We start from the raw sequence: 21,343 nt of genomic DNA, 5'->3' as shown, positions 1-21,343 counted from the left end.
GAATGGTAGCTCTATGAGAGGAATAGGGATCTCCTAATAACGCTCAGCGCCCTTAAGAAATTATAATTCCAAGGATTCTTTGGGGAAAGCAAAGCCTCTTTAAAGCTGTATCACACTGCTTTAAATTTATGCTGTAGATTATGCTGGGGCTTAGGCAGGCCCCAGCATTGTACACATTTTATTGAAAGCTTTTTTAAAAAAATAAAAATCTGAGGTTTTCCCAGAAAAATGAGTTCACTCATGGGCAGTATCTGATTTTAATTTTTTGAAAAAAGAATGTGTGTGTGTGTGTGTGTGTGTGTGTGTGTGAGAGAGAGAGAGAGAGAGAGAGAGAGAGAGAGAGAGAGAGCCTCCTCTGCACCTCTATTTATATTTTATTGTTTAGTGGTTTATAAATATCCCTAATAAAACAACAAAGCAGGCCTGTGAGGTAAAAGTGATGCTTAACTCAAGGTCATCAGGTAATGTTCATGGATGAATGGAGACTTTAAGCAGCTTTTCCTCAGGCCTTTTTCTTTCTGATTGATTGATTGATTGATTGATTGATTGACTGACTGATTGCATTTATATCCCACCTTTTTTTCCTAAAGCTCTCAAGGTAGCATATATATCGTTCTCTCCCTCATCATTCATCCTCACAACAACCCCTATGAGGTAGGTTATGCTGAGAGGCAACGGCTGGCCAAAGTTCATCCACTGAGCTTCATGGCCAAGTGGAGATTTGAACCCTGGTCTCTCAGGCCCTAGTCAAGCTCTCTTACCACTACACCGCACTGTCATATCTCTCACTCAATCCACTCAGCAAGGGGAGAGGAACCTTTCTTCATTCAAGGATCACATCCCTTCTCAGGCCATCTTCTGAGGACCACATGCTAGTAGTGAAAGTGTCCGTAGACCAGAAGCAAAAGTAGGAAGAGAAACAGATGCAACTCTTGACCTTTTGTAAAGTGGGCTATATTCCAGCCACACAAAAGCCAAAGGCTTCTGTATCCGTCTCTCCATCCTGCCAAGCAAGAGACAATATCAGAGTTCAAGGACACACATGTGGCAGAAGCACTCAAGGAGGCCATGGAGGAAGGGCTGGGGAGAAGAGTGGTCTGGAGAGAGTCCTGAAGGCCAGGCAGAAGGCTTGGAGGGCCTGAGGTTCTCCATCCCTTCACTAAACTTAGGTCTGTGTGCCCCTAGCTCTGAAGTTGTTGCCCCTCATCCTCCCTCCACAAAAAAAGCTCCACTATGTCCATGGGGTAGCTGCCTCACCTTGCCTCATGGCTACTCCAACAAGAGTTATCATGGCTAGGTGTCTCTGGTAAGCAAGCTATGCCCACTAGGCAACAAAGCTCAAAATTATTATTATTATTATTTTTAAAAAGTTTCAAGAGTTGAGCCTGGGAAAGCTCAAACCAAACAAATACCCAGCCAGTTTTTCCGATGTGCATACTGAATCTAACACCACCAGCTCTGTTCGGAAACATCCCAAGTGATAACCACAGAACACTTTGCCTGCTGTGGTGACACACACCTGTGGCTTCAGCACTAGCAGGAAAGCTATGATGCATCCTTGCACCGGCCATTCAGGAAGAAGCATCTATTTATGGGGCAACCTTGGTTTCTGGCTCTTTGCTCGAATAAAGGGAAACCGCCTTGGGCCTTGCCACAGCATCCGTCACCGCAGTTTCTGAACCCTGCCAGCCCCTCGCTTGCTGCTACAGCGATTACTGTGCTGCCACCCCGGTAAAAGATGCCGCAGCTATTCTCCTCCCACGGTCTCCAGTCCATTTGGCAAAGTGGCCGTTGAACTTCCTTAGGTAGCTTTGAATGCAGGTCGGCATTTTTCTCTCTCTCCGCGCCTCCCTCCCTCCACTCCATTCTGCCTGCCCTGTAAGATTAGAAAGCGCAATCTGCAGAAAATGCACTCGTGTGCTCATGCGGCTGGTGCAAAGTCTTTGACATGATTCCGTGGCCTATATTTAATGCTATCTGCTGCTTTTCAAAGGCGTGGGATTAGCCGGCGGGCCAATAAGCACTACTATAATGACGTTATAAGCCATGGGGTTGAGAGTCTATGGAAAACTATAGCCTTGATGTCATTGTTTTTACAGTTTCCCCTGATGCCTTACACACATACACACACACACACACACCACAGAGAGGGTTATTCTCCTCCTTGCTGATCCTGTTGCAAGCGGGGTTAGATTAGGACATCATGAGCGCTGACGAAGGAGAAAGACAGTCAGTCAAGAGAGACTCTACGGGAAGGCACTTCAGATCTCTGCATGCTGGTGAAAAGGACGATAGAGTACACCTAATAAATTCCCAAGTACACGGAAGATTCTGTCAACCTTCACTTACACTTTATTATATCGGCACTTACAGTCCACCCTTCCACCAAACGTTCCCAGGGCAGGTTACAAAAATGTCAGGGTTAGAAACAATTTGCATTAAAATAATAAAATAAAACCGCAGAACCACCAAGGACAACAGAGCAGAACAGCAGCAAACAACAAGGAGAAACAAGCAGAGCTATACAGTGGACCCTCCAGATACAAATTTAATTCATTCCAGGGGTCCGTCCACCACCCAAAAACTCCATAGGCAGACCCACCACTTCTGTGCATGTACGCAGTGTGATTGAGCGCTTCTGCGCATGCGATGAAACCTGGAAGTATACACTTCCGGGTTTGCTGCATTCATAAACCGAAAGTTACATATCCAGAGCGATACATAACTCCACAACGCATATCCAGTATCTTGGTGCAAGGTGCAACTAAGAATCTGAAATGTTTGTCACCAATACATTTTGTTCTGTTTTCATTAACAGATTAAGGAACTACCCTATGTATGACAGTTAGGAACTATGTTGTATTTGATATTAATCTACTAATCTAACACATTTTTGTGAACTAATACAAAAAGCCCTTCCAAAAAAAAAAAGATGAGCAGAGTGATTGATGACTACAGCCAGTGGAAGCTAGGTCATTAGGGCAAATGAAGTCTTGCCCCACCCACCTCAGTCTGCCCCCCACCTGCCCGCCTTATTTACAACCAGTCTAGGAGGTGGCACAACCTGTTAGCTTCCTCCTCCCTAATCTTGCCTTTGTAGAACTATGCAGGGAGAGAAAATGACATTATTTGGCTCTGCCTGTCAATGGCTCAGGCTCTGCCTAGTGTTTGGGCTCCCAGCAGCATTCTGCTCCATGGGTTTAAATGGGCTCTGGCCACCAGGGGCTACAGTTTTCGCTGGTTATCAGCTTTGTAGAAATGCAGGGGACAAAAGGACTGGTCTACTGCCTTCCATCATGTTCAACCCCAGCATCTTGAGTTAAAATGGTCCATGTGTATGTCTAGAGACAATGGAGGAAACAAACCCTATTAGTTGTACTGCTGAATAAGTTTTTAATGGTTACTGTATTTGTATTTGTTTAAAACCAATACCAAAAAAAATTAAGTAACGAGAAAAATATCTGGCTAAGACCACTGACATTTCAGGTTATATACACATACCCTCCAATATTTTTCCAATGAAAATAGGGACGTGCTATTCCATCCATTCATCCATCAATTTATGCATGTTGTCAGGGAACTGCCATCGGAGAGTCAGGTGGTGGAAGGGCTCAAGGAGGCTAGGAGACCTTCGGATGCTGAGGAAGGAACCAGTAGGGGGAGAGGGATAGAGTTCCTGCAGAAACTCAATCGGAGGAATGGCTCCAAGATGTTTCCAGTGATAACAGCGGAGAGGGCTCAGGACCTCCGCTGGGGATGCCCACTCCGCGGAGGAAACTGTCACACAGAGAATCCAAAAGGAGAGCTTCCGTCAAGGAACTCTTATGTTGGCGTAAATTCCGGAAACGCCCACTGACGGATTCTGCCAGCGATTGAGGTGGCCATGCACCCATGGCTCCTCAGACTGGGAAAGTTTAGGCACTGATGATAAAGCTTGGAGGACTTAAACGCTTACGCACGAGCAGCCCCCCTTTCCCATTAAACATGTATATATGTATTATCTTGCACATCTGACTGGATTGCCGCAGCCACCTTGGGCAGCTTCTAACATATTGAAAAACATAATAAAATATTAAACATTAAAAGCTTCCCTATACAGCTGCCTTCTAAAAGGTTGCATAGTTACTTATCTCCTTGGCTCAGGGACTGCATAACTCCATCCCTTCCAACATTTATCCAATGAAAATAGGGATGTCCCAAGGAGAAAGGGGATGTTCCGGGATCAAATCAGAAACCTGGACGGCTTCTGTAAATCCAGGACTGACCCTGGAAAATAGGGTCAATTGGAGGGTCTGTATACATGACTGGACAAATTGTTTTATGAAGTATTAGGCAGCCGCTGAGAGCCAGTGTTGTCTTGGATGTGTCTGGATAAGTGCTGAGAAAAAAAAGGAATACTGTACTCACACAAGCACACGCCTCAAGACAAGCATGACGCTGGTTTATCTGAACCACCCGCCCAGCCCAAAGAGATCTGATCAATTCGCACAACGAAACCAGTGGACCTTAATATTTTGAGTGCAAGGAGGATGCTTTCAAAGGGAGCGGCTGTGCAAGAACAACGTCCAAACGAAAGCTACAGATGTTAATAATTATGGTGCAATAGCCTCACCCATAGAGAGAGCAGAATACCAATATGATGAGCTCAAGTTAAAAATGACAGCTTTAGAGGAGAAAGGGAAGAAATGCTTTTTTTAAAATACCAAAAAATAAAATAAAACAATGTAAAAAAGAAAAACTCCTTCCTGCATAAAAACAACCATTTCAGAGTACAATTCACAATAATTTTTCATGGCTTTGTAAGACTCCAGCAAAAGGAAAACTTCTTGCAAAACATTGTAAGTGCGGCCAAAGGAGATACAGTTTCCCTTTGCTTTAGAGCCAAATGTTGTTGTTTTTTAAATGTGCTTTTATTTTTGTTTCCCTATTTACAAATCCTTAGGAATTAGCATGCAGAGAATCCAGCACTAGACAATGGACTTCCTCAGTCAGTACGCATGAGATTCTTAACCTCAGGGACACGGGTTCAAGTCCCACACTGGGCAAAAGACTGCTGAACTGCAGGGGCTGGACTAGATGACCCTTGTGGTCCCTTCCAACTCTACAATTCTGCATGAATGATATTCCCAGTAAGTCCTTGAATATTTCCAGGACTGGGGGCAATTTTAATCAGGAAGCAGGAAAGAAGAAGGGACAAAATAAAAGCAACTGAGCTTCTCTAGCCAAATAATATCGAAATGGATTTAGCAGGATCTCTCTCACCATTAAGGGAAAGCAGCAGCCCGTGAACAGCTGAGTTTGCATATTCTCCCTCCCCATGCAGGGTAGGCAGGGCATTTATTTTTTATATTCATTTAATTTAAACTGTATTTATTTAGTGCATTTGGTACGCTAGTGCATTTGGTACCTTAAGGAGCTCAGAATGATGTGTTAAGCTCTCCTTCCGCATCTCAGCCATGCCTAATTCACAAAGGAATTCTTTTCGCCTCACAATAACCCTGAAAGTTAGGTTAGGCCCCAACTGCACTATGCATTTAAAGCAGTTATCATGCCACTTTAAACAAACATGGCTTCCCTCACTCAAGGAATCCTGGGAAATATGGTTTCTGAATGGTGTTGGGAATTCTTAGGAGATCTCGGTTCCCCTCACAGAACAACAATTCCCAGAGTTCCCTGGGAAGAGGGATTGACTGTTAAGCCACTCTGGGATGGGAACAGTGGGTCTCCTAACAACTCTTAGCACCCTTTACAAACTGAAGCTTGCTGGAAGGGATCTGTAGGTCCCTTCACACATATGTGGTGGGACTATCTCAAAGTTGCCCAGTTCTGGGATGAGATGTTTGGGGAACAAAAACATTGGGGAAACCTGTAATGAAAGAAAAAACCCCAAAATGCATTGTTGAGTACATTCAGTGGAGACAGCCAAGAGTTGTTTTATACAAACATTTAATTGGCTACGTAAAAATTGGAAAGAAGCAAAGAGTTCAAATGTACGAAAGTGATATCATGCCATTTGAGACATAGCACTTTCTGATAAGCTGACAAAAACGTTTTGCAACTAAAGAGCAATAATAATAATAATAATAAATACATTTATGGCAGGTGGCCATTCATCCAGCACACAACAATGATTCCACAGGACAAATTGTACCTGGCACATTCCATACCATATGGTTCTGCTAACATTTTCCTTCATGTTCATATTAGCAACTTTCAGCCTCTTTCCACTTCAGGGCTTGTCTGAACTTTACTGTTTGCATCTGAACTATGCCTCTATGTTGAGGAAAGGGGGAGTGGGGTGTTCAGTTCATTGTCATCATCCATCCCCATATATACCATATTTTTCGCCCTATAGGACGCACTTTTCCCCTCCAAAAATGAAGGGGAAATGTGTGTGTGCGTCCTATGGGGTGAATGCAGCACACCATCCCGCTGTCCCTGGACCTGGTTTGGAGGCTGGCGGCGGGGAGAAGCGTGCTTCTCCCCACCGCCAGCCCCGCAAGCTTGGGGGACAGCTGGAAAGCGCAGCACGCTCCCATGGCTTGCGGAGAGCTGCCTGTTCTGGGGGCTGGGGTCGGGGGAAGCTCGGGCTTCCCCCGCCCCGGCCCCGCGCCTGGGGGGGGGAGAATAAAAAAAATTCCCTTTATTTCCCCCCCAAAAAATTAGGTGCGTCCTATGGGCAGGTGCGTCCTATAGGGCGAAAAATACGGTGTATATATATATATAGAGAGAGAGAGAGAGAGGTTCATAGTTGAAGGAATGATCTGAACCTGGGTTTCCCAGGACTTACTTTGACACTCTAACCACTACACCACACAGTACACCACCAAGCACTCACCCTAGCATCTCATGCAATGCTTTCTTTTGGGAGGGACTGCAACTGCAGAGCACTCTATGCTTAACAGCTCTGCAGAGCTGAAGGTGCTGGGTTTACTTCCCTCCCTCGTCACCCCCAGCCCCGGTGTACAAAACTGAAAAGTGCAAGATAAAAACCAGCTGCCGCAAGGAAGAAAAAGATAAAGAGAGCATTGTCCCATGTGTCCTGGGAATTTCAGGGCGTTTATCTGTCCCCTGTTGGCTCAGAACCACCCTGAACGCATCTTTATTTTCATGCAAAATCAATTTGGACCCATACGTGCATGAATTGGCTGGAAAGAGGAACTTGCTCATTTTCCACAAGGACTTCATTTACAAAAACATAAATAAAATGTGTTAGAGGGCTGTTGTGCTGAGACTTGGCTACACTGCACCTGACATTTACCACATTCAAGCATAGTGGCAGGTGAGTCATTAAGGTGATCATCCAAGACAATTGCATCAATTGATTCTCCCCCCAAAAGTCCCAACTACTAACAAAGCCAAATGCTTCAGAAAAGTCACACTAAACAATGAGGTATTAAAGCTGTCTTCTGGCTGGCCCAAAATAAATCCTGGTTAGTAGTAGAAGAAGGAATAGATGTGGGGCCTGAAGATGCCCCCCCTCCCAAGATGGAGGGGAGAGGTCCTCCCCTTCTGTCTCTAGATGATAGAGAAGACAAAACAGATCTGCCAACCCTCTCCCCTGACCCTCCATTGTTGGGAAACAATAGTTTAGGATCCCTCCCATTCTCAGATTCTCATCTCCTTTGGGACTAGTTAGACATGCAGAGGGTTGAGAGATCTCCCTTAGAGTCCAAGTAAATCAGAGTTAAGAGGGTTTGAATGGTGTTGAGACAGTGCCTGGCCCTCCTCAGCTAAACCACAAAATTATTTGCATGCTTGAAGAAAGCTGAACTGCCAAAGTACATGCAACTGCCTCCTCCCTACCTACTATGCCCCAAATAAGGAATGAAACAAAAACATCTCAAGGTGAAATCTAGCCACAACCACACCACTGACTCTCTAGAAAGAGCTTCATTAACAGCAACCAAACTTTTCAGCCTCACTGGTTGCAAATATTGTTGATGCCGATTGGGGAATCTACTGCTGCAACACTCCCACTGATTGTTTATACCTATTGACCCTCTCCAATCTAGTCTTTAAACAGACACAACACACACACCGCATTTAGCCTCTTGTGCCAGTTATACACCTCAGGTTTCATGCCAGAAGGTGGCACTAACTGTAACCACTGTGTGAGAAATTTGCAGTCACTGGAATTTAAGAATATTGTAACGTTAAAAAAGAAAAGAAACCAGAGGAAGTGGTTCTTGGAAGAGCAGGATGTCAATTTATACCTTCATTAGAGCCAGTATTTCTGAGAAAGGGGTGTGTGCTTGTGTTTGTGTGTTGGGAGGGTGGGCAAACCCAGGAATGCAATCAACCATCACACAATTTCTTAAACAAAGCAGATTTTCTGGCTATACCTCCCAGCGGAAACCTGCACAAACCAAGCTACTTGGAATCTTTGCTCATAGCTTCAGGTTTTTGCATAAACAGATGCCTAAGTTTTTGCTGAGCCTCCTCCTGCAAAACTTGCTTGCTGGGTGGTTAAATGCGGCAAAAACTTCACACTCCCGGTGATGACACTGCCATGGCCAATGGCCATCCCTCGCTAGCTGGGTATCTAACATTCTCTGCCTGCTTTTAAGAGATGCAGATGTTTGAAAGTGCTAGGGAGTACTCCTCTCTCCTGCCTGGAGCTGGACCCAGATCAAGGAATCTGGCAGGTCTCACCAGATACGGAAAAGAGCAAAACAGCTTAAAGTTTCACTCCCAAGAGAAGAGAGAACTCTTCCTTTCAAGTATTATGTCAGACTCAGTGCTAGAGCTGGACAGATCACAGTCTCGCACTCCTTAGGGTAGCTGGACAGAACTAAAAAGCATTTGTCAGGATGAGAAGCTGGGTTTCTTTCTCTGAAACAGAAAGCTGCAATGATGACCAAGGGGATCTCCCACGATAGCCACATTGCCTTACTTCACAGCCATATCAGGGGAAGGCAGAAACGAAACTGGCTTCCAGATCTCTGGGGAATTTGTGGCAGATGGAGTTTTTCTTGACTTAAAGCTAAAGGTAAAGGACAGTTAAGTCCAGTCGCGAACGACTGTGGAGTTGCGGCGCTCATCTCGCTTTACTGGCTGAGGGAGCCAACGTTTGTCTGCAGACAGTTTTTTTCCGGGTCATGTGGCCAGCATGACTAAGCCGCTTCTGGACAAACCAGAGCAGCACACGGAAATGCCGTTTACCTTCCTGCCGGAGTACCTATTTATCTACTTGCATTTTGACATGCTTTCAGACTGCTAGGTTGGAAGGAGCTGGGATTGAACAATGGGAACTCACCCCGTCGCGGGGATTTGAACTGCCAACCTTCCGATCGGCAAGCCCAAGGCTCAGTGGTTTACACCACAGCGGCACCGGCGTCCCCTTTTCTTGACTTACACTTGCTTAAAAGCAGCAACAGCCACATTAAATTAGTCTGCTAGAATCAAGAGAACGAGGAATGCCTTTTCTGTGAGAGAGAACTGTGAAATTCACTTCTACTACTGAGAATAAAAAGGTACCCTGTTCCTAGGCTATGATCACCCCTTCTCTCCCCAAAAGCACACCATTTTAAACTGAGTCCCTTTGGTGGATCTTAAGACTCCAAGTATGCCATGTCAACAAAAATTGATCTTTTGCACACTTGAGATCTGCCCACCCCTGAGAGCTGCAGCAATGGGTCTCAGAATGAAAGCCCAGCTAAGACACTTGAATCTCCTCCTTCCTGGCCTGACTGAAAGAGAAGAAGAAGAAGAGAAGAGTTTGGATTTGATATCCCGCCTTTCACTCCCTTTAAGGAGTCTCAAAGCGGTTAACATTCTCCTTTCCCTTCCTCCCCCACAACAAACACTCTGTGAGGTGAGTGGGGCTGAGAGACTTCAAAGAAGTGTGACTGGCCCAAGGTCACCCAGCAGCTGCATGTGGAGGAGCGGAGACGCGAACCCGGTTCCCCAGATTACGAGACTACCACTCTTAACCACTACACCACACTGGCTCTCTTGAAAGGCTCAAGCCTCTATCCAGGACTCTCTCTGACCCTAGACAGCCTGCAGCTAGGAGTTGCTCCTTTTTGTAGCCCTTATGCAGCCTAGCCTTCTGACCACTTAGCCAAATAAGCTCACTCACTTGCTTACTTCAGTATCAGTATCAAACTTTATTTCGGTCGCAGACTGAAATATTATTGCCTTTATATCCCACTTTTCTTCAGGGAGCTCAAAGTGGTATGCATGGTTTTCTCCTTCATTTAATTGCCACAACAACCCTGTGAGGTAGGTTAGGCTGAGAGGCACTGACGGGCCCACGGCCACCCAGTGAGCTTCATGGCTGTGTGGTGACTTGAACTCTGGTCTCCCAAATCATAGTCCAACACTCTAACCACTGCACCACACTGCATATGACTCACTTCTAACTAGGGATGGGATTCAGTTCACATTGAGGGCAAACATACATAACATGCACTTTCCAAAATTAGACACAAACCAAAACACAGCCATCCTTCAAAATTCACAAATTTTGCAAGGAAGTTCTCCAGGTACAAAAACGGATATAGAGTATGCCTAAAAATGCATATATATTAGTGACAATTACATACAAAAATGCATTATGTTAGAGAATATTATTGCAAAAAAATGTGTTCATTAGGCAAAATTGCATACGAACAGCTGAACATTGGAGAAATTTGCACTAAAATGCTGGTGAATTGTCAAAGGGGTTTTTTTGTTGTTGTTTAATGCAAACTGATGTAGAAATGTGGGGAACTGAAATTAACATGGGAGAAAGGGAACGAGACAAACAGAAACTGACCGTTTAGCCCATCCCTACCCAACAAAAACCCAAAAGCTGTAACATAAGGTTTGTTCTCTGCAGGAAACAAACCACAGGCCTGTGGTGGTTTATAACTCTGATAAGGCAAGTTATAGCTGCAGAAGCACAGAAGCAGCAGAACAAGAGGAGGAGCGAAGAAGATATGATTTTCTGTCTGGGTTCCCTGAACACTTGTTCGTTCTTGCTAAGCCATGCTTTGGCTTAGCACTACATGTGAATATATCTCTGAAATAATTATCAAAATCTTCTCAGGGAAGAAGTAATTGCTAGTTTGTTAACCTTTAGTCCACCAGACTTTAGTCCACAGCAGCCACGAAATTAAAATACGCCTGCTTCTTGGGAGAAAAGCAATGACAAATCTAGACAGCATCTTAAAAAGCAGAGACATCACCTTGCCAACAAAGGTCCATATAGTTAAAGCTATGGTTTTCCCAGTAGTGATGTATGGAAGTAAAAGCTGGACCATAAAGAAGGCTAATTGCCAAAGAATTGATGCTTTGAATTATGGTGCTGGAGGAGACTCTTGAGAGTCCCATGGACTGCAAGAAGATCAAACCTATCCATTCTTAAGGAAATCAGCCCTGAGTGCTCACTGGAAGGACAGATCCTGAAGCTGAGGCTCCAAGACTTTGGCCACCTCATGAGAAGAGAAGACTCCCTGGAAAAGACCCTGATGCTGGGAAAGATGGAGGGCACAAGGAGAAGGGGACGACAGAGGACGAGATGGTGGGACAGTGTTGTCGAAGCTACCAGCATGAGTTTGACCAAACTGCAGGAGGCAGTGGAAGACAGAAGTGCCTGGCGTGCTCTGATCCATGGGGTCACGAAGAGTGGGACATGACTAAACGACTAAACAACAACAACAGTCCACCAGATATTGATGAACAACAATTTTCATTACCGCTAGCCACTGGCCATGCTTCCTAAGGCTGATGGGAGTTGTAGTTCAGCAACTTCCTGAGGGTCAAAGGCTCCCCATTCCTGCCAACAATTTGTGCAGCCCCAAAGCAAGCACATCTGCTACCACAAGCACCAGCAAAGAAAGAAAAAGAAAGTCTATTTAAGTTTTCCAGGTCGTGTGTGAGGCTATGTAATTTTTCGAACTGTTCAATTACCCCAAGAAAAAGCCGCTGCTGCTCCTTATTATAATAGGACAGGTGTCAGGAGAAAGAAAAGTTCTCAGACGCCAAGACTGAAAGCAAGGAAGGTGGAAATCAATGCATTCCCATTCTGAAACCATCTCCAGCATGGAAACAAGTTAAACTAGCAAGCAGCAAAAAGATTGCTATTGATGGCTGGGTCATTTAAAAGCTATCTTGGACAAGGCTTCTTTGAATGACGTGTGCCTAGCAGGAGGCAATATAAGCCAGGAAATTCGACTTCTATTTCTAAACTTTGCCTCTTGGGGATGTGGGCAATGCAATAATATGCTCTTCAATAGCACTTTCCATCTAAGTATCGCAAATGCATTACAAGCAATAATGTATTACATTTCACAAGCCCCAGGTGGCAGATACATACATCATCTAAGATGGAAGAGACAGTCGAACAATCTAATTCTTTATCATTTACCTGCATCTGGGTGCAATGAGCGACTGTTTTAAAAAGGCTGCAGCTCCCACTTGTTTTCTACATGCAAGACAAAACATCTGTGAGTGACGTGCCCCTAATTTCCCAGCTTTCCACTTTCACAAATCACTTTCCGCGTCCGACTGGCTCAGTCATAATGAACTCTGTATAATAAACCACAGTTTACTGGACCAAAATCAAGCATTGTGTCCACACACTCCATCATCCCCCTCCCTTCTCTCACATGCTTAATGTAAAACATAGACTATTTATTAAGCCAGTTTCTCATTACATCTGAATCGGGGAAATGATTTAATGCCCTGGTTTATAGTAAGAAATCAAACCACAGTTTCCTGGTTCAAATGCAACAGGAAACTGAGTTAATGAATGGCAAAAGTTTTCCACTAATGAAAGGAGGTAGAAAGGTGTGTGCAGACACAGCATTTGATCTTGATCTAATAAACCAGTTTATTGGACTGGTAAGTACATCTGAAATGAGCTACTGAGTTGTCTGTACAATGATTGGGATTCTGGGGCATGCTTTAAGAGAGATGTTCAATTCACAATGAGAATCAGTGCACTAGAAAGGGCCCATCATTCACCTGCTCATTGCAAGGAAAACTTAGAAGCCGGGAAGCTTTCGAGCCATCACTGGTTTTCTCAGTGAGAACCACTTGTGTATACTATGTTACCTGTGGATCTTCTTCCCTTATTTTTAGCTGCTTTTTATAAGAAGCTGGTAGAGTCACCAAATTCCAAAGTTGGCCTTGAAAAATAATCAGGGTCGTTGATTTAAGGACACAGCTAAGTTCCTACGGAAAATAAGTTACGAACTAACAGTACTTATGTACCGATACAAAAAAGTATTAATTGTTATTTGCTACTTTCCTAGTAACGTTTCTGTGTACTTCCAGAGGGCAAAAATTATAGTTTAGAAGCTGATATTATTTTCTTTGTTCTGCACAATTTCTTTGAAGCACAGCATACTTTTGCACCCAGAGGGTAAGTTCCACAGAACATGAAGGTCCTTTGTGTGAGAATCACAGAGATCCAACACGTTGAGGAATACCTCGGAGGACACAACTACTAGCAGAGCACAGACCTTGCATGCAAATAGGCCCATGTTCTATCTTTGGCATACTCAGGTAAGGCTGAGAAAAGCTCCTATCTGAAACCCCGGATAGTTGAGACCAATCAGTGTAGAGCTAAACCAGGCTTCCTCAACTTTGGCCCTCCAGATGTTTTGAGACTACAATTCCCATCGTCCCTGACCACTGCTCCTGCTAGCCAGGGATCATGGGAGTTGTAGGCCAAAAAACATCTGGAGGACCGAGGTTGAGGAAGCCTGGGCTAAACAGGTCCATGATCTGCTTCACACTCCCAACACCAAGTGTGAGGGAACCACCGGCCCTTCAGATGTTACTGGACTACAAGTCCCATCAGACCTGCCCATTGGCCATGCTTTCTGGGACTGATGGGAGTTGTAGTTTATCAATATCTGGGGGCCCAAGTACCCCACACCTGCTCCACTTCATATTAGTTACTCTGGGGCAATGTAACCCAAAAGGACTCTGTATCTACCGTCGTTTCCGAATTTACCTCCAGGTCTGCTGATTTAACAACTGCTCTGTTTTGTTAGGGTCCTACAAGAACTAAATGATATTGGGCATGGAAAGATGTTTCAAAACTTATTTCCTTGATGAAATTTGTCCTACATCCAGTTAAGATGTCTTCCTCGCCTCTGCACTTAAAAAGTACTGTACTTCAGAACCCATTTGTCCTCTGAAAACCAAGGTTGCCTAAGACCCAAGCGTTGTACAGCATGTGGAGCGGGAGGGCACATCCCACTGACCTCATCCTTTTTCTTATTTCACTGGAACACTCCCTGTCTTATTTATTCATTATATTTAAACCCTGCCTTCTTCCTCCCCAAGGAGTCCAGGGCGTCAACAGGAATTTCACGGAAGGAAAAGCAACCCTTCTTTGCAAAGACCATCAGTGTAATGTCGTATTTTCATTGTGCAAAGCTTAAGGAACACAGCAGGAAGCGTAATGTTCCATTTAAAGTCAGCTACTGAAGAAAATAATGTTTTTGGGGAAGTCAAACCTGCCAAGAGGAAAGGAAGACTGAAGGAATGGCAAAGTCATTCAATTGTATTCCTTATCAGAACACCATGGCCATGATCCCTTTGTAATAACAGCTTATCACAAAACCATTATGCTCAAAACAGCTTACAACAATGAGAATGTTACCACACTATCAACACTACCAACATAACAACACTCATGGAAGGAGTTCATATGTGAGTTTCAATTTGTAAGCATGACAACTAGTACAGTAATACTTTTTTCCTCCATTCAGAGGATGGGATTGGTGGTTTGGTTGTTGTTGTTTTTTTAAGCCCTGAAAATTAATGAGCTGACAAACCAAATAGACTTCCAGAAGCGCTGCAGGTCAGGACGAGACTTTTGAAAACACCCTTACAAATAATCAGCACTCAGATGAGAAGTTGAAAGACCCACTCAGTGACCTCTTTCCCCAATGAATACATATACATATTTTAAGTTTAAAAAGAACCTCTCTTTAAATCCAATTGCCAGTGTCAAGTCTGCCATTCTGAAGAATGTTATCCAGGGAATCCCCAAGGCTAACACAGCTCATTACAGTGAGGAAAAACAAATAAAATGTTGTAAAGACAAAATAAGATACATTTCCAGTTACAAGGAAATAGGTTTACAAATATGGTTTTAAGACTGCGATCCTAAACCCCACTAAACCCAGGAGGAAGCCTCACTGAAGTGAGCAAGGCTTACTTCTGAGTAGACATCATTTGGGTAGACATCAACTTCCTATCCCACTTTCCATGAAGATGTTATTGTTTCTTCCCTTTTGCTGCATCCTATCTTCTATCTATCCAATCATAACCAATTAGAATCTAATTAATTTTGTTGTTCTTGGCTCAAATCCTGCTTGTGAGTTCATCATACTACTGTATAGTATTTCTTTAAGTAATCCAGAAAAGGCATCCATTCTTTTCTGCCATACAGTCAATGAGCCAGGAGGACTTCCAAAACGCCGAGTGATGATTCATTTAGGTAACGAGTGGGGGTGAAACACTCCTGCCAATAAACTTAATTTCCCTACCATCACCACATGCTGGTTTTGTTGGGGTGGGGGTGGCCTTTGTTAACAGTTTAACGTTTACCATTTTCTTATCAGATGTTTTGCGATTAAGCAACCCAAGTCATTGCTTTCTGAAAATTAGCTACGTAGAACACACAGCAAGATACAATAAAAGCCCCTCTAAGTTGCCCACAGGGAGAAAGGGACAAACTGAGAACCTTTGGAAATCTAGGGTTGAAACATGAAATTTATTACGGTCAGAGACCAGCTTGAAAAATCCAGAGTTAAAATTATCTGTATGATGCTCAGGGCTGGATTTAGGTTTGATGAGGCCCTATGCTACTGAAGGTAATGTGGCCGGCCCTTTATATGTCCAGCTGTCCTTTGTCAACAACAAATTGTCGGTGTTTTTTATGTTAAATATATGCTATATGGTAATTTATGAATCTAATAGGTATCTAAAGCCATTTTCACAAAACAAAATAGGTATTTTATCAAAGTAATTGTTGAACTGAAATATAACTAAGAAGAAGTATATTAATAGTGAAATAATTATTAAGCTCAAACTGTATGTAGGTTTTATTTTATTTGTTTTTTTTATCTTATATTTTGGAAATGTACATCCAGGTGTTTTTTTCCTTTAATTTTTTTGGGGGGCCCCAAGAGAGTGAGGCCCTAAGCTATAGCTGGAACTGATGATGCTGTTGTTGAGCCTTGGCACAGAAGTACCTGCACCAGAGGTGAGCATCCACTCGGTGAATGCAGCCTTCAAAGCTTGATATCTTAATTCTTGAGACAGACTCTTACCACCCCAGAATGCCATCAGCACTCACCAGCACTAGTGTAGTGGCAAATTCAGAAGTTCAGGGTCCCTTTCATGAGCCGCACACCCTCACAGCCATGCCCCCTTCTAAGATTTATGCAACAATCTTTTAATTATACAATAATAATAATTAGGAATGCATTGCCATGATCAATGAAGATCTCAAAGTGTGGCCATTTAGCTAGATCTGGTAATTTCTGTACATGCACATGGACAAATTACATGGAGAGTTCCAATATCTTATTGCAGAGTGACCTACGGCAAGTTGCGTTTCCCTTTGTGCATAACAGAATTTACACACCATTCCCTTGAAACTGAAGCGCCTTGTGTTTGCGGTGTTCCTAAGGGCTTAGTTTGGAGCATATGGAACACCAACACCAACTCAGTGTGCTTCTTGTTTGCCTTCTCCAGAGTAACCCTAGGAGCCAATCCACAGTTGCAAACTCGCCTCCGTTCACTCTGATTGGCTCCAATCAGCACAAAGGGCGAAATGACTTTTTCTCATTGGCTAAAGGGTCCCCTTGTATGCTGATTGAGTGGTTCTAGGATGCTGTGGACGCTGCAGCAGAAGTAGCAGCAGATCTTGAACCCCTCATCCCACAACCTTGGATCTCTGCATCTCTGCCCACCAGCTCCAATCCCCATGCCCACCTCGGGTGCTTTGGCCTGGCTGAAGTGCATTCTTGAACTATGATAATGTTGCATAGATGGAAAAATGTGTATGCCTGGATTGTAGCCTACTGTACAAAAGCCATGCAAAACCCACTCATTCTCAAGAGCAGGCATAGGCAAACTCCGGCCCTCCAGGTGTTTGGGACTACAGTTCCCATCATTCCTAGCTAACAGGACCAGTGGTCAGGGATGATGGGAACTGTAGTCCCAAACATCTGGAGGGCTGGAGTTTGCCTATGCCTGCTCAAGAGGTTGTCCATGAAGGAATGATGCCCTGATTCTGAAAACAGCTCCCTACCTTTCACCTACACTATACAATTTTAAGAACAAAAAAAGGAGAGCTTTCCTAATGAATAATTTGTGCCACTATTTGCCCCTTCATTTGCCATTCATTGTGTGGTGAAGAACTACATAATTCTAGAGGGGTTAGGATTTGATAGGTCAGCCAGTCATTTGAAATTGCATTGTATGTTTATGCTTTGCCCAGAATATTCCAAAGGAGGCCAAATTTGCAGTTCTACATCTAGGAAATTGAATGCACCAATATAACCCTCCCCTCCGTGTACATTTGGGTGTGACAGCTTCTTGTCAAGACTGATTTACAACTGTTTCCTGTACTTTAGCATGACTACTCTGCCAGCTTTCCCAGCAGCTTAGTTAATCTACTTATAATATCCTGTTGTTCACTTGCTGGATCAAATCTTCTTCTGCTAGCTCTGACCAATTTGGCAAATCCATAGCTGAATTCTTAGGTACTGACTTGCTTTCCTCTGCAAATAACTGAGTGGCCAACTTACAATTTTTGTAGGTTATCAGTGTTCTTTTGGGAAGGTGCTATGATTGGTTCATCCCCATGAATAAGATCTGGGACCTGCTAAGGTTGAATTTCAGAATGCTTTTCCACCCAGACCTCCTTTTCTGACCGACAGCAGAGATCCTACTGGTGTGTCTTCAAAATGCCCAATAGGAAATACCCCCTTCGCAATCAATTCAGTTTTCATTCCTATGATGGACAAAATGCTTTTAGTTTCAAAAGTGAGAAGAATTCTCTGGGATTGTCCATTATCTCAGATCCTCTTAACTAAATTTAGATCCATATTGTCCAGTAAAAACCTTAAATGTTTAGCCCAGAACATGAACCCTCAGTAGGGAAGTGGTCTCCATAGCTATAATATGACATGGTTTCAATATTACATTATTCATTTGGGTTGGAATTCTCATTTCTCTGATTTTTAACTAAAATTATTTCTGGGCACTGAGGAAATGCAGTCCTGAGTTGAAATAGGACTCTGTGCTCTTGACCTACACTGTGCCAGTCTGTCTCTTAAATAGAACTGACTTTAGAGAAATCTGCATTTAGCTACAAAATCCATTGTGTGACTTTGGACCAATTACCATCTCTCAGCCTAGATGACCTTACAAGGCTGTGTGTGGATAAAATAGAGGGAATCATGTATGCCAGGGAATCATGGTGCCGTTCAGTAGCTATTCGACCACAACTCCCATCATCCCTGAGCATCAGCCATGTTGGCTGGGGCTGATGGGAACTGAAGTCCGATACAGCTGGAGGGCCACTGGAGGAGCCAGTGTGGTGTAGTGGTTAAGAGCGGTAGTCTCCTAATCTGGGGAACCGGGTTCGCGTCTCCGCTCCTCCACATGCAGCTGCTGGGTGACCTTGGGCCAGTCACACTTCTCTGAAGTCTCTCAGCCCCACTCACCTCACAGAGTGTTTGTTGTTGGGGGGGAAGGGAAAGGTGAATGTTAGCCGCTTTGAGACTCCTTAAAGGGAGTGAAAGGCGAGATATCAAATCCAAACTCTTCTTCTTCTTCTTCTCCAACACTACGTACATCCATTTGAGCCCCTTTGAACAAAGGATGTTATAGAAAACATTATGGTTGGTTCATTTTTCAAACAGAACTCAATGAAAATGGGCAGACATTTGAGCAGTAGAAAAAACATTGATCCAGCACTCAAAGAACCCCAGGGAGATACAAAGAGATATATCATTTCTAAAAAGGAGAGAGGTTAATATGGTTTGTCATACAGAGACAAAGGTCTGACTTCTCAAACACTCTCTACATCCAAAGTAGCCAACGCGATGTCCTCCGTATGTTGTGGACTACAACTTCCATCAGCTACAATTCCCAGAGTGGTTCAACAATTGATTCCTCTTCCCAGGAAACTCTTGAGAACTGTCGCTGTGTGAGGGAAATAGGGGGTCTCCTAACAACTCTCAGTGACCTTAATAAGCTACAGTTTACAGTTCCCATTATTTGGGGGGAGCAGCCATGACTTTTAAAGTGATATGATACTGCTCCAAATGTATAGTGCAAATGGGGCCTAGGGAGATGACTGCAAACAACGAAACAGTAGAATTACTCATTGCTTCCTCACTAAAGAAATGGTGGGCATCCCACCTACAGATCAGTTTCCAGTTATTTTTTTTTAAAAAAGCCCCAACAGAAACACAAATAGATGAAGAATAAAAGAATAAGGTGAGGGAAATGAAAATAAAAGGTGTGGAGGCACATTCCTCTGTTAATTACCACAATGAATAGATAACATATAGTTCATGAAGAGGAGGAAAGAGGAAAGGGCATCTTCTCTGAGGCCCTCCTCACCACTTCAAATTGATTAGGTAACAATTTGAAGACCTGGTTTGGTGCCACGGCAAGTGGAAGCAGGGCCTTTTTCAGTGGTGGCACCCTCGTTGCGGAACTATTCATTCAAAATGGCCTACCCAGCAATCTCTCATTTTGCAGTCAGCACATTAAAACATTTCGGAAGACACCTGAAGGCCTACCTGAAATCTATGATGTGTTATCCCCATTGTTTCGTCTGCTTAGATATGCCCTTTATGATGGTGCAGTAATGTAGTGATAGTGGGGAACCAAATCCTTAAGTAACTGATGCTCCTGTTCTGTAAAGACCCTGACCTGTAGGACTACATTCCTGTTGAGATATGGCACACATCAGAAACACTTGGGAAATATTTTTGCTCCAACAATCTTTGCTGTCTCTGCCATGGGTGTTCATAAACTTATCTTCTTTTATTATATTTTGTACATTGCCTTGGGACATACATGGAAGGTGAATAATAATAATAATAATAATAATAATAATAATAATAATAAAGCAATATCTGTAGCAGCTGCTACTCAAAAGCTAGAGGTTACACCACAAGGCTGAAGGTCATATTGGATAATGGACAAAATCCTTCCCTTCAGAAAACTAAACAAATTTATGTACCTTCAGATACCAGGGCAAGCATTGTATTCAACTAAATTTTACTCAGAGTAGACCCACTGAAACTAACGGGCCTAACAGTCAGGTTCAATGATTTTGATGGGCTTACTTTGAGTACAACTTAGTTGAACACCTCCTTGCAATTAAAACCTTTCCCCCAAACACAGAAATTTATGAGTCTTAGCAAGTAAAAGCTTATTTACAGACCCAACAAGTTTTTTCCTGTATTCCCCTTTTATAAGAGGCATTCATGCTTGGCTGGACTGTATGGTCCAACTCCAGCTCAACATCCGATGCATTGATGATAAAGTCAGTCTCCGAAGTGCCCATTTGTATGTAGCCAAAATCAACATGCATGCACAAAAAAGGAGATATCTACAGGCTTGGGGAAAGCCCAAATAAGTTTTCTTTTCTTGCCAAAAACTTTTATTTTATCCCAAAAATACTAATAATCATTTCTGTGAATAAGATGATTTTTTCCCCTTAGAAATAATAGGCAAAAATTGCGGGTCGTCTTCTACATGAAAAGCAGAGGGGGGATAGGCGATTGGTGGCAGCAGCCAGGAGGAGATTGTCAGCGTTGACTGGGCGTGTGAGTGTTTGCTGCGGCAAGGCCTGCTGATGATTGGCTGCGGCAATTGGGTGGGTGATTTACATCAGCGGCGAGGTGTGTGTGCAATCGGCTGTGGTTGCGTCGAGTGGGCAAGTGGGCTCTTGGCTTTGAGCATGCAGGCGATTGGTGGTCACGGCGATGTGTGCGATTCTCAGTTGCGGGCTCAACAAATCTGGGCAATCTACCCCCAAAAGAAGCTAAACAAGTTTGGGCAATTCCCGCCTCAAAAATACGGTACATTTATTTATACCCTGCCTTTTCCCCTGACAAGAGACTCAAGACAGCTTACAAATATTATAACGGGGAACCAATAATTTAAAAACAATTAAGGGAGAGAGAAGGAAGGAAGGAAGGACATTATGATCTATCAGAAACATGCAGACAATTATGGGAGGGAGAGAAAACTCAAAACGGTCCATTGAGGACTAAGCATGCTCAAGTGACCACAGAACACCAAGAAGTCTCTAGAGCAGCCTTTCTCAACCTGTGGGTCCCCAGAAGTTGTTGAACTA

General features: G+C 43.6%; 1 protein-coding gene across 5 annotated transcripts in view; it reads right to left on the bottom strand.

Annotated features, from left to right (window-relative positions):
* Positions 1 to 21,343, bottom strand: part of ST3GAL4 (ST3 beta-galactoside alpha-2,3-sialyltransferase 4) — a 162,904-nt gene that overhangs the window by 122,515 nt on the left and 19,046 nt on the right. The gene's annotated exons all lie outside the window — the stretch shown is intronic.

This window comes from Podarcis melisellensis (assembly GCF_964234715.1).
Source record: "Podarcis melisellensis genome assembly, chromosome: 15".
Classification (NCBI taxonomy): Eukaryota; Metazoa; Chordata; class Lepidosauria; order Squamata; family Lacertidae; genus Podarcis; species Podarcis melisellensis.
The sequence above is the reverse complement of the archived record's forward strand: the minus strand, read 5'-3'. Positions and strand labels throughout refer to the sequence as shown.